Source organism: Protopterus annectens, chromosome 15.part0 (assembly GCF_019279795.1).
Source record: "Protopterus annectens isolate FY-2018-M chromosome 15.part0, PAN1.0, whole genome shotgun sequence".
NCBI classification, from domain to species: Eukaryota; Metazoa; Chordata; order Ceratodontiformes; family Protopteridae; genus Protopterus; species Protopterus annectens.
In genome coordinates this window covers 454,635,068-454,649,930 of record NC_056749.1, presented here as the reverse complement: position 1 = coordinate 454,649,930, position 14,863 = coordinate 454,635,068, and the positions used below count along the sequence as shown (strand labels likewise).

The window sequence follows — 14,863 nt, the reverse complement described above, 5'->3', positions numbered from 1 at the left end:
CTAGGGAAGTAGAATGTATTTTAAAACCTAGGGCAGACAGAGGGAAAGGTCTCAATGAAAGAGCCTGACTGAAACCACTATTAAAATCCAGGAGATTATCCACTAGCTTGCCCTTTTTTTATTTATGAATATATTTTAGATAGGGTATATATATTTCATGGAACATGCATTTTATATGTATTTCAGGAATTGTCTTGTTTTAATCACTGTACTTTGTATGTACATTTTTAATATGGGCTTATTTTATTTTATTTCATTTTAAAATTATGTTTTTTCTATTAAGTGGTGAACATTTGCTTGACTGGATAATTGGATATATCATCATCTTCTTTCGGCTGTTCCCATTAGGGGTTGCCACAGCAGATCACCTGTTTCCATTTCTTCCTGTCCTCAGCACATGTCCAAACCAACATAATCGTTCCTCTCTGGCTTTGTCTCCAAACCGTCCAACCTGGGTTGACCCTCTAATATACTTATTCCTAATCCTGATCAACCTCGTCACACCCAGTGCAAATCTTAGCATCTTTAATTCTGCCACATCCAGCTCTGACTCCTGCCTTTTTGTCAATGCCACTGTCTCCAACCCGTATAACATAGCTGGTCTCACTACCCTCTTGTAGACCTTCCCTTTCACTCTTACAGGTACTTGTCTGTCACAAATCACTCTTGACACTCTTCTCCACCCACTCCATCCTGCCTGTACTCTCTTCTTCACCTCTCTTTCACACTCACCATTACTCTGAACTACTGACCCCAAGTATTTAAACTCATCCACCTTCGCTACCTCTACTCCTTGCATCCTCACCATTCCTCTATCCTCCCTCTCATTCACACACATATATTCTGTCTTAGTCCTGCTGACCTTCATTCCTCTTCTCTCTAGAGTATATCTCCATCTCTCCAGGGTCTCCTCCATCTGTTCCCTACTCTCACTACAGATCACAATGTCATCTGCAAACATCATAGTCCACGGGGACTCCTGTCTGAGCTCGTCTGTCAACCTGACCATCACCATTGCAAATAAGAAAGGGCTCAGAGCTGATCCTTGATGTAACCCCACCTCCACCTTAAACGCATCCGTCACTCCCACCACAGACCTCACTGCTGTCACACTACCCTCGTACATATCCTGTACCACTCTTACATACTTTTCTAACACTCCTGACTTCCTCATACAATACCACAACTCCTCTCTAGGCACCCTGTCATATGCTTTCTCTAAGTCTACAAAAACACAAAGCAACTCCTTCCAACATTCTCTGTACTTCTCCATCAACACTCTCAGAGCAAAGATCACATCTGTAGTGCTCTTTCCTGGCATGAAACCATACTACTGATCACTAATCATCACGTCCCTTCTTAACCTTGCTTCCACTACTCTCTTCCATAACTTCATGCTAAGACTGATCAATTAAATCCCTCTGTAGTTACTACAGCTCTGCACATCACCCTTATTCTTAAAATTCGGTACCAAAACACTTTTTCTCCATTCCTCAGGAATCCTCTCACTTTCCAAGATTTCATTAAATAATCTGGTTAAAAACTCCACTGCCATTTCACCTAAACACTTCCATGCTTCCACAGATATGTCATCTGGACCAACAGCCTTTCCGTTCTTCATTCTCTTCATAGCTATCCTTACTTCCTCCTTGCTAATCCATTGTACTTCATGATTCACTATCCCTACATCATCCAACCTTCTCTCCCTTTCATTCTCTTCATTCATCAACCCCTCAAAGTACTCTTTCCATCTCCTCAACACACTGTCCTCGCTTGTGAGTATGTTTCCCTCATTATCCTTTATCACCTTTACCTGCTGCACATCTTTCCTAGCTTGGTCCCTCTGTCTAGCCAATTGGTACAGATCCTTTTCTCCCTCCTTAGTGTCCAACCTTTCATACAACTCTTCATATGCCTTATCCTTAGCCTTCGCCACCTCTCTCTTTGCCATGCACCTCATCTCCTTATACTCCTGTCTACTTTCTTCATCTCTCTGACAATCCCACTTCTTCTTTGCCAACCTCTTTCTCTGCATACTCTCCTGTACTTCCTCATTCCACCACCATGTCTCCTTGTCGTCCTTCCTCTGTCCAAATGTGGTACCAAGCACCTTTCTAACCATCTCCCTTACTAGCTCTGCTGTAGTTACCCAGCTATTTGGTAACTCTTCACTGCCACCCAGTGCCTGCCTTAACTCATCCCTGAACTCCACCTTACAATTACCCTTTTTCAATTTCCACCACTTGATCCTTGGTGCTGCCCTCACACTCCTCCTCCTCTTCTTGATAACCAATGTCATCCTACAAACCACTATCCTATGCTGCCTAACTACACTTTCTCCGGTCACCACTTTACAGTCTCCAATCTCCTTCAAACTGGCCCTCCTACATAAGATATAATCCACCTGTGTGCATCTTCCTCCACTCTTGTATGTCACCCTATGCTCCTCCCTCTTGTTAAAATACGTATTCACCACAGCCATGTCCATCCTTTTTGCAAAATCCACTACCATCTGACCTTCTGCATTCCTTTGTTTAACACCATACCTACCCATCACTTCCTCATCCCTCTGTTCCCTTCACCAACATGCCCATTGAAATCTGCTCCAATCACCACTCTCTCACCCTTGGGTACAGTCATCACCACTTCATCCAATTCACTCCAAAATTTTTCTTTCTCATCCATTGCACACCCAACTTGTGGAGCATATGCACTAACAACATTCATCATTACACCATCAATTTCCATCTTCATAAACATCACTCTATCCGACACTCTTTTCACCTCCAAAACACTCTCAGCATACTATTCCTTCAGAATAACTCCTACGCCATTTCTCCTCCCATCCACACCATGATAAAACAATTTGAACCCACCTCCGATACACCTAGCCTTACTCCCCTTCCATCTGTTCTCTTGCACACACAATATACCAACCTTCCTTCTGTCCATCATATCAGCTAGCTCTCTCCCTATACCAGTCATACTACCAACATTCAAAGTTCTGACCCTCACTACCACAGTCCTAGCCTTTCTTCTCTCTTCCTGCCTTCGGCCATGTCTTCCGCCTCTTCTCCTCCTTTGGCCAACAGTAGCCCAATTTCCGCCAGCACCCTTAGGCTAACAGTACTAGTGGTGGTCGTTGTTAACCTGGATAATTGGATATATGAAACTGTATATAAATATATATATATATATATATATATATATATATATATATATATATATATATACATATACATATACATATGTGTGTGTGTGTGTGTGTGATGAAACTTCAGTGATCTGATGAAGCTTATAGCTAAAGTGCTTACCATGTCATTAATATAATAAACATTTTATGGGATATGAACTTCGAGTGGTCCATGGTTGCCTCACTGCCATAGTTGTTGTTGGTATTTGTATTATTTTGTTTTTGGAGATGAGACGTTTGCCCTGAGGGACATCTTTTTGGTCGTTTGGACCTTAAAATATGACTTAATAACAATAAAGAATGTAATTTATTTTTTATTCTTTTTTGTTTATCAGTTGTTTTCCGAGAGGTGTCAGATGCCATTTTCTTCAGAGATGGGCTAGCCCACTCCATCTCTTCTATTTTATCAAGAATTTTATGATTTTTGACATAAGCCAAGGCAGAGTCCAAATTTTCAAATATCTTAGGACCATCTGATTGAAAATCTTTAATTTTTCATGAAATAAAAGGTGTGTTTTCAGTTGGGCTTTTTGGAGTTCATTTATTAATGGTAAAAATATTGTTATTTTTGCTATAACCATAGAGGAATAGTCATTGTCAAACCATATCATTGCCTCATTAACTTTTATTGGCGCCCTTGTTCATGCAGTTTTTAGAACCAGTTCTTTATCAGATGATGAGAAAAATCTTACAATCACAGATTTGGGTATTTTTGTATTAGTATTAGTGGAAGATAAGATGAAGGATATCATTTCTGAAATTTAAATATCTGTCATTATTTTCTGACTTTGAACCTCAAGAATGTGTCAATGATTTGCCAGAATACCACAATTTTATGATAAATGGACCAAAAATATGAGGTAAAAATCTAGACATTCTGCAAAAATCTGTACAGTTAAGAGGTCTGCACCAGGCCAAAGGCAGTTTATCAACAGCTAGACATATGTAGCCTAACTGGAAGTATAACATACAGAATAAACAAATCCATCCTGGTGAAGTTATGTTATGACATCAGTTGCAGAACATTCACATAAATAAAGTAAACTTTTTAAACAGATTTATCCTTCCCCCATCTGCTACCATTTTCATGTATTTATATAATTTTTCATTAATCACTGACAGTCAGAAATCCCCCAGTAAAGACACATGCATGTTGTGCCAAGAAAACCACTTTAAACTGCAGTGGTTCAGAAATTAATGACTGCATTTTTGCCATGTATGCACAATCACTGCATGACAACAATGCAACAATTTTCTTCAGTGATCATTTATAACTTGTAGTGCTGCTGTACTGAATTCCTATGTCCAAATATCAGTTTTACAATATTCATTGAAACCCATTATAACAAGCACATGCTATTAGTAAAAGCCACATTTCCTTAATTTAACTTAATACTTTACCTATGTGTATGTGCTTCGTATTGTTATAATATTTTTGTTATTATTTCCTTACTTTAGGAAGTCTTGCCTAACTCAAATAATGGCAAGTTAATTTGGCAATTCATCTTTTCCACATAAATTCAGGTCTATTAACATGTTTTGCATGCAAATTAGTGTCTTTTACTTTTACCTTTACAAATTGCAGTAAAGCACAGACAGTAATACACAAATGTATACTCCTAGTTTTGGACATAAAATGCTCTGGGATGCTTATGAGCTTAGTTTCAGACTCCAAAGCTGATATGTGAAAATATTCTGATAAAACATGAGTCTTATACATTACAGTTAGCATAGCAATATAGTGTAATCTCAACCCACCTAATCTCCTGTGACACATTTTGTCACTTCTACCTACTAAAATGTTTATTAAAACTTCTCATCTACCTCAAAGGTATATGTATTTATGCACCCCCTCCAAAAAAGGTCCATTTGATGCTGCAGTGTAGGAAAGTATAAAATTCAAGTTTTATATGTCCAAAAAGATAGCTAAGGCAAGTTATACAAACACTAATAATTATAACTATTATATAATGGAAAAGATGGTTGCATTTTTTATGTACAGCATGTCAAATTGGAATGTATTCCTTTAAAAATTGTGTGTGACAAAACATTTTTGATTAAACCAAACTTGCCAATAGTAACAGTACCAGCTGTAACAGCCCTGCTGGTTATCTGGGTTTTGCTTTGCTAGTATCATACCTCAGTGGGAGTGGTTTTTACATCCTGAACCACACATCTGCTCATATTTTCTTCATTCTGGTACTGGCACCTCTAGTCATGGTAACACTTATTAAGGCATGTGGCTGAGCTCCAAGATGGTCTTATATAGAGAACAAAATTGTGTTCCACCTTCTGAAGGAGACTTACCTGGATTAAGGTGTCCAATAAAAGCACTGACTGGAAAAAAATGATATCTGGCAGGAGGTGGGTAAACACCTAGAGACCCTGACAAAAATCACCCATTCCAGCCAATAATACAAAGACCTGAACAAACATAGGGGGGACCAGATGTCTGAGTGGGTAGGCCTGGTGGAGGCAAATAGGCCAGAGTTATATAGTAAGTGTGACAATGTGAGGTTTTGCTAGCTATGCCTGGAGAAATAGAGCAAATGATATGCAACATATGCCAGCACATGTAGCTGTAATTTTGTAAAGATTTATATGTCATTTGTATATCAATCTGATTTGTACAGATGCTTGGGTTGAAAATATATTTGTAAAGCTGCTTGTGTTAATCATGTACCAACAGTGGGTACTGACTGTATTGTAACTGATTAAATATATATGTTTTAACAGAGGATACTGGAAGAGAAGAGGTTAATCTCAGTCCAGTTAACTTTGAAAAATAGTAAGGAATTAAATTACTTAATTTAGGCCATAAAGAGTGTATCTTACAGTTCTGATTGCAGCCAGAGACTAACTGTCTATGCCAGAGAATGGTTTATTAGCTCTTGTAGGAAGAGTGGAAGTGTTTATGGTTTTATAGCTTCCAGATGCTATAAAATATCTCAGCAAAGTTCTGTGTGTAAGGTAACACATATGTGCTAAATTCTCATTCATTTTCTAGCAATGGGGTTAGCATGAGAACCAGAAGTCAGATGACCAGATGAATGTGATTTCATTCTGTAATCTAAGACAAAAATGATATTTTAATACTAGACGAGAATGGAATCTCATAGCAGTCTGTTTCTCAGAACCAGACATATCAGAATCTCTCACCCACTTCATCTTGCCTTGCTCTAGTAAGTGAACCAGGGAATAGTAATTCTTTAGATCAGTCAGGAAAATATAGTGATATTAGCTAAGTACTGTTTTCTGTATCTGTGTGAATCTATTCATCTGTGTTATTTTAATAATTTATGTGATTGAACTCTGTTGTTTATTGTAAATAGATATTCTGTAATTTCATGTTCTTTTATTATTTATTATTAAATTTATTTAAACTTTACATTGTGGCTTTTCCTTCAGATAATAGTTTAACATTTCAGTGTACTTATATTTATTCTGTGATTCTGTGGTCACTCTTGAAAGCCTTACTGCATTGGTCAGACACTATTATGTGTATTAATATTACTTTCACTCAGTATAATTGGGTACCCTTGTAACAGCCTTAGAATATCTGGCTTTTGATTGTCTAGTGGCAATATAACTGCCTTAAAGTCTGGGCAGAAGGGGCATAGCTAGTAAATCTGTACCAGCATTGCCCAGGTGTGTGATTGTGTGTGTGTGTGTGTGTGTGTGTGTGTGTGTGTGTGTGTGTGTGTCTGTGAGTGTGAAAATCAGCTCTCCAATAATAGTGTGAATATCAGCTGCTTGGAGCAGGGAGTTGAAACACTGGTTTCACATAGAGGGTGCTGGAGGACTTGGCTTGGACACTCAGTTGAGCACTAAACTCTACAGCTGTGCCAGTGGGGTGTCTAACTAGGGCCTTGGAGAGAGACAGACAGAGAAATCCAGACCTCAGACTGAGTGTGTTCCTTATGTGCTCTTAAGGGAAATTGTGCTTGATATAGAGAACAGCATCTGAAAATACTTTGTGAATCTATTTTTGTTCCAAGTGAACAACCCACTCCAATGTCAGTGGTGAGGATTAAAGCTCCTTGATTATTAGCCCAGAGAGGGGATGTCACATATTAGTGAGCAGCAGTGTGGATATTAATTGAACTTCTGTAGCGTGTAGGTCATTGTCACTGAAGGTGGGTGTTCTCTCAAGCGGCCACAAGGTAAACATTCAGAGTTCCATTTCACAACAGTTTATTTATTTATTTTTTTTTTTTATTAGTTTAGTTTAGTCAAGGAAAGCAGGCAAAGATTTCAACAGAGGATTATGGCAAACTGACAATGAACCAGTTAGTCAAGGTGTGTGAAACAAAAAGACTGGTGTATGCCAACTGGCCTAAAGAGAAAATGATTTCAGCCTTAGTCTCAGCTCAGACCAGCAGCCAGGAGGGTTACCAGTCTGGTGATGGGAATTTGCAGCCCTCAGAAACAGGACAGTATACCTTTTCCTTAGAGGACTTAAAAATATGTCTGGAGCTAAAGAAACTTGAACTGGAGACCAAACATTTGGAATTAGAATCACAGGATCATAGGAGGTTACTAGGTTATTGGCCGTAAGGCCCTTACAAGCCTAGGCAGAAATTTAGCCCATGTTCCAACAAGTCAGCACCCTATGCCACTGTCCAACAGGGGCACAGGTGGAATCCCAGTGGTGTATTATCTGTTCCCCATCCAGTTATTCAGGTTGCACTTAAAAAAGGTTAATGAGATACTCTGCTTTATGTGGAGAGGGAGTCTATTCCACAAAAGGGGGAGTCTCTGGGATACATATCTGTCATGCCAATGAGTCCTATTGATGTCACAGACCAGGGTAAAGTCACGCATGTGGGTTACTCAAGTCAAGCTTGACTTGCAGATATGCAAAAGTCCCATCAGGGAGGGGTCTGAGATTTCTTTGTATGCCAGACAGAGGTCACCTCTGAGGAGTCTGTAGGAAATGGAGTATAGGGACAGAGCCCTGGATTCTCTGGGTGACGAACCTCTGTGGTCTCTCCAGCTGCTGCATATGTTTTGTGAAGTACATGCTGAAAGGGGCATCGTACTCAATAATGGGTCTTATATGGGAAGAATACAGGGATGCTATGACTACCTTGTCCCTGGATGACATACCCTTACTAATGAGGCGGGCCATGTAGAAAGCTTTCCGTACAATGGTGGCAATATGGTGGTCAAAAGTCAGTTTGATATCATCCTGGGTGCCTAAGTCCCTCACGACTGATTGTGTGCTTAGGACATTGTTATCAATGTGATAATTTGTGAGGACATCACTCTCCCCAAAAGGCATGATGATGCATTTTTTTGGCATTCATTCTGAAGCCATGTTTCTGGCACCAGTCATTTGTTTGGGTGAAACCCTTTTGGAGGATGTCCACGTCACTAAGGGAATTGATGACAATACCCAGCTTGCAGTCATCTATAAAGTTGGTCAGCCATAGCCCACTATATTTGGTCTGCATCTCTGAGAAGTATATCCCAAACAGCAGAGGCCCCAAGACTGATCCCTGGGGTACACTGCTTGTTACAGGTCTACTACTTAAGGTGGCTTCCCCTATTTTGAGTAGGTGGGTTCTGTCAGTGAGCCAGTTTGCAACCCATCTGGTATCATATGGATTGATGCCTAGTTAAGAGAGTTTATCTATTATACCTGAGTGGGAAATCGTATCAAATGTTTTGGCCAGGTTAAGCAGGGGGATCAACAGAGAGACTGCAGCAGGCAAAACATATGGAGTTAAATCCGCAAAAAGACTGTGGTGTTTGGAGGCCAAAGAAAATAAGAAACAGTGCCAACATGAGAGGGAGATGCTGACTTTTTGTCAGGGTCATGGACATAATGGGGCAGGGAATAAACTCCAGAAGCAATAACGGTCAATAAAGTTGCTCCACAGTTTACAGAGGGATAATTCTGATAGTTTTATTCATAGATTCATAGGTGTACACTAGGCTAATGGCCCTGGAGCCTTTACAAGCCTGGCCCCCCAAAAAATTGCCCAGGCACCGTGCCACCCAATGTTAGTTCACAGTGCCCATATCCAGTAGGGCAACTGGAACAATCCCTTTCTGTTAACTTTCTGTTACTCATCCACTCTTCAAGATTTCTCATGAAGAGGGCCAAAGAGGTGCTCTGCTTGACATGAATGGGAAGCTTATTCCAGAGTATGGGCAGTCTTTGGGAAATGAACCTGTCCCTCCACCATGTTCTGTTAATTGTGGTAATGAGGTTGTGATCTCTGGAGCATGTGGTGTGGGAGATTTGGATTTCTTTAGGTGTAGCATTTCAAGTAGGGCTGGATTGGACATGCTTTGTGAGTCAAGCAGAGATCACCTCTTAGTAGACAATAAGAGACTGAGATCAGCTGAAGTTTCTTCAGTCTGTCCATGCAGGACATGTGTTTAAGGCCTATGATCCTTTTTGTGAGGTACTTTTATGGCTTATCAAGCTGTTGTAGGTGTCTGGTCAGGTACATGCCAAACGGGGCATTTCAAATACTTGAAAGAGTATGTAAACAGTATAATGTTGACCAAAGACTCTGGGTACAGTTACTGACTCCCTTACTCCATGGTAAAGCTGAAACTGCTGTTTCTAAACTGTTTGATATTGATTGTTTAAACTATAATACAGTAAAGCAATGTTTACTACAATGCTTTAACTTAACACCTGAAGCTTACAGAAAAAAAAACTTTTGTGAGCATAGATGCAAGGTAGGTGAAAGTGTGTGTGATTATACTGCTGCGTTAAACACTTATTTTCATAGGTGGGTGAGTGGGTGTCAAGATGCCACATTTGAAGGCCTGACAGACCTTTTAGTGATGGAACAAGCCCTTGGCACTTTGCCTGAGGTCATGAGAATCTGGTTGGCAGACCGACAATGTAACTCTGCAAATGAGCTGGGGAAAAAGAGGATTGCTACTTACCAAGCAGGGTATCACTGCACAGGAAGGGGATACCGAGTGCTGCATATGGATCTAAGGGAACCCATGGTGGGCAGCCTAAACCGCCCCTACAAAGTCCATCAGTAACAGGGGAAGCCACTAGTTTAGGTACACAGTGAGGATCAAGGGTTAATTTTTTAAATGTAACTACTGGGGCCATGTATCATATAAATGTCCATGGAAGCAAAGTGGGGAACAAAAAGTGGGGCAGCCAGCAAGTGGGAATAACAGTATGCCAGTAGTAAGTTGTCTGGAGACAACAGAGGTACCAAACTATCAAAAGAGTTTATATTCGATCTTAGTGTATGGAAAACAGGCCACTGCTAAGAATGACACAGTCTCTGATATAACCATTGTGAAGCCTGCAGTGGTTAAAAAGGAGCAGTACTTGGTTGGGCAGTCCACTCCAGTCAGAGCTTTAGGAGGGACCCAATTCCAAATGCTTTGGCCAGGGTTCACCTTGACTGGGACGGTGGAAAAGAAAGCAAGCAAGTAGGTATGTTTGAGGATATCCCTGCAGATGTCTTGATAGAGAATGATTTTGATAATGCAGTACTTTGTGTGTATGCGGTTACATGCAGTCAGGCTTGGAGACAGGCATGTGAGTCTGGTAGCCTGGGGGAGATGCAGACAGACCCCACATCTGAAGCCAGGGCTAGTGAGATGGCTAGTTCAGGGAGGGGATCACCCTTGTAGCAGTGAATCTAAAGGTGAGCCACAGATGCTGACAGGTACTGATGTTCCCTTGGACAGAGTGACTGCAAGAGCAGAGGTGAATCATAGTACCCAGACTGACAGTGAGACACCACTGTCAGAAGATACCAGACTTCCTGTGGAAGGGGAGCTAGAAAGAGTTACAAAGATAGAGTTGAGACAGGCTCAGCTGTTGGACCCTACACTAAGAGGCTTGAGGGAGGTAGCTAGGGAGGTCCCTGATCCTCAAAGAAAAGGGGAGTCTGTATTCTGGAACAAATGGTTACTGTATAGAGAGTGGACCCCTAAGATGATTAGAGGGTGATGTAATACAGCAGTTTGTAGTGCCTAGATCCTATCATCTGGCACTTCTAGCCATAGCCTATGACATTCATTTTGTGGGTCATAAGGGCATAAAGTGTAACAAGAGATGTATTATGTAGAACTTTTACTAGCCTGAGATTGCAAGGGATGTAGCACAGTACCTGTGATATGTGACAAAAACTAGGCAAGGCAGAAGACAAAGTCAAACTCCTTTAATGCTTTTGACTGTGATTGAGGAGCCATTTCAGAGTGTAGCTATAGATATTGTGGCCCCTCTGAGTACCCCAAGTTACACATGGAAGAAGTATATCCTGGTAGTAGTAGGTTATGCTACCAGATACCCTGAGGTGGTGGCTCTGTTCTCCATCGAGTCAGAGAATGTGGCAAATTCTTTGTTAGATATTTTCAACAGGTGAGGTTTCCCGATAGAAATACCGACTGACAGAGTTACCAATTTCATGTCAGACCTTCTGGCTTGTCTGTGGAAGTGCTGTGCAGTGAAGCACCTAAAGACCACCCCCTACCATGCCCTGACTATTGGTCTTGTGGAGAGGTTAAACTCTGCACTAAAGACCATGCTACAGGCATTTGCAGTAGCATCTGGAAATACTGTGTGTACCTATTTTTGTTCCAAGTGAACGTCCCTATCCAGGGTCAATGGTGAGGATTAAGGCTTCTTGATTACAGAGAGGGGATGTCACGGTAAGTTTCACTTTTTTTTGGTGAAGGCATATTTAACATAATTAAAACATTTAAGGACATTGCGTAATTCAATGTATTTGGTGCAAGAAAAATGTGTAACTGCAGAAATGTATCTATGCTGTTATTATAATAATGCCAAAGAAAGCATAAAATATCTATATACAGAACTACATCAACATACATGTGTGGAATGCTTATGTGATAATAATAATTCCTCTACAAATGGAAATGTATGATATGGATTGGTAAAATAATATGTACGTGTGAAATGCACAGGTATACATCTGCAGAAGTACACTAACAATTAGTTTTCAATCTGTTAAGACAGAAAGAAAAAAAAAGAAAATATTTGAATGTTGACAGTTTCATTTAGTATTGTATTACCTTAGATAATACTGAAATTACATGCAGGCAGTTTGATTCAGTCTGGAATTATTTATTAGTGCATTTGTTGAATAAGAAAGCCCTTTCTTTTCACAATTGTAATTGCAAGTACAATATGGCTGAAGTCAGTTGGGTGCCACCACCTAGTCAGACTGGAGGTTGGGATAAGGCTGGATGGGGTTGCTGCATTGTTACTTGAATGTCCATCATATAATTTATTGAGAAATAAACAATATTATTAACTCTGTATTACTTCTGTACATTTTTAAATAATCAACTTGTAACCTTAGAGTTATTTGTAAAGGAATCTACCAAACATACACTTTTGATCAGTTTGGGAAATGAAAATTTCCATACCCTACAGCATTGCTCAGTGTGTCTGCACATTCATGCTGAATCAAAGTTAGAGGCTGATTCATGCAAAGCATAAATATTTATTAAAAAAAAAATCCACCAAAGTTATTTTTGTTTATTAGTGACAGTAAATGGGAGATTAGCAAATTAGTCTTTATGTAATATAATGTGTTTTGACAAATACACGGTTAAGTCAATAAGGCAATGAATTTACATGCTTAGAAATAGGAATGGCATACTTAGATATAAATGGCAAAAAATGTGAAATGCAAGTGAACAAGAGCTGTCTGTTTTCTGTACAGTTGAGGCAGAGCTATCTTATAAAAGGGGACAGCAGAAGTGGTGGATAGACAGACTGACCAAGTCCTCTGGTAAGTTTAAATAAATTAGCACATACTAATTCTGTGTTTAATTGATTTCAATAATGTATATAATTATCTGAAGCAATACAGTGCATTCAGTACATTACTGAAAGCAAGAGAGAGAGAGACAGATGTCAGTGTATAACTGCAATGTTTCTGTCTTTAACTGATTTTATTACTATAGTTAATGAATTTCCTGTTAAAGCATAGTAAATGAAAGACTAGATTGCACTTATTACATTTCTTGCATTATTATGAGCAAGACTGATGTAAGTGTAGTATTTAGCCCTATCACTAATTTTATACGTTGTAAATATTTATAACACGCCTTCTTAATGAGTATTTCAAACTGATGCATTTCGAGCAAAAATGGAATCATCATGTTTATGTAGTACGCTGCAGCATGTATAACCCACTGTTACTTGAAATCAAATACTGTCCTGAAACGTAATCTTAAGGATTTCCTATAACATTCTATATGAATATTGTGTTTGAACACCCCACAAACATTTCATCCCAAAGTTTCCATAAGCATATTCTGTACACTTTGAAATAAAAGGATAGATAAAGTCTTCTCATATTCTGTTTTACTTCAGTAAAGATTTATAAAAATAAACGTTTCAAATTATGAAATTTAATGCTGTATAACTTGTTGTATGATTGCATTGAGTGTATTTTCTCTTTTGTCTCTTTCCCCACCCCTTTTTTATCTGTTTTTGTTATTCAAGCATTCCTTTGTCCTTTATGATTTTATTTCTCTTCCAGTTATGCTTATTTTTCTACAGCTACCAAATTACTTGGAGCAACCCAGTAAAGTACTTCTCGGGTTAAGGATTGCTCTCCTTCTGTCCCTCCAGGGATGGTCTCACAGGATCGGGGTGATAGAATGGGTCTTGCAGGCACCCCAGCCTGGAAAGCTCACAAAATGGAGGCTTCAAACTTGATTGCAAACTTGCTGAAAGAAGTAGTTATTCAAAAGATTCAGTCATTACAGGCTTCACTGCAGCATGTAGAAGATATGTTGTCTCAGCTGATGCTGACTAGCACACCACCACAGGCCTTTACCCCCTCCACTGCCTCACCATTTGCAAACTGTATCTTCTGGGAAATCTGCAGATGCTTCATTCCTTCTTCCCCTTATCCTTTTACCTAACCTTCTTTCCTATTTCCCAATACCTTCTGAAATAATAAACATTTGAAAATAATAGGGGGTCTGTCCCCCGACAAAACCATTATACCCCCTCTCCCGCCATCTCTAACACAATCCTTGTGATGTTTTCTCTTCTGTGTTCCCCTCTTTTTTGTGTCTCCCAGTTTTCAAACTTTCCTGTCTCCACCTTTCTATTCTTTACTGAAACTATCAGGGTGTACACATAAGGATATCCCTATATAAAATATAGTAAACCCTTTTATTTCATTTTTTTAAGCATCACTAATAAAAGTGGCAAATTTTGCAACTTGTTTCAGTTATTTTAAACATGACAGTGTACAGCCATGTCAGCCCATAATATCCTAATAAATGCAAAATACTGCAAAGTAATACAAAGCTTATGGGTTTCATGTTGTCACTTACATCTGCATAACCACTGACTTTAGATACTTTACTGTTTTTTAAGTGGGCATGTTCTTCTAAATACCTTCACTTTTCCTTATTCTTTCCAAATGTGCTGCACTATTCTATTTACAAGATAAGTGTAGTGGCGCTTATAACCCGTACATACATGCAAACTACCGGACTATGAATGCCATCCTTAATATCAGCATGTTTAAGGGGAATAAGCTCTCTAGTGAATTTCACTTTCTCTGTGGAAATTATAATCAATCATTGATAAAAAAAAAGGCAAAGTTTAGCAAAATGATTAGCCTTCCCAGGTTAAAAGTGGATTTCAGGAGTGAGGTCAAGTCACAATGAGGATATCTC

The 14,863-nt window shown here is 39.4% G+C and overlaps 1 long non-coding RNA gene across 1 annotated transcript in view; it reads left to right on the top strand.

Annotated features, from left to right (window-relative positions):
• LOC122789758 overlaps positions 1-14,863 on the top strand; it is a 1,143,653-nt gene that overhangs the window by 1,068,285 nt on the left and 60,505 nt on the right. The window lies entirely within an intron of this gene.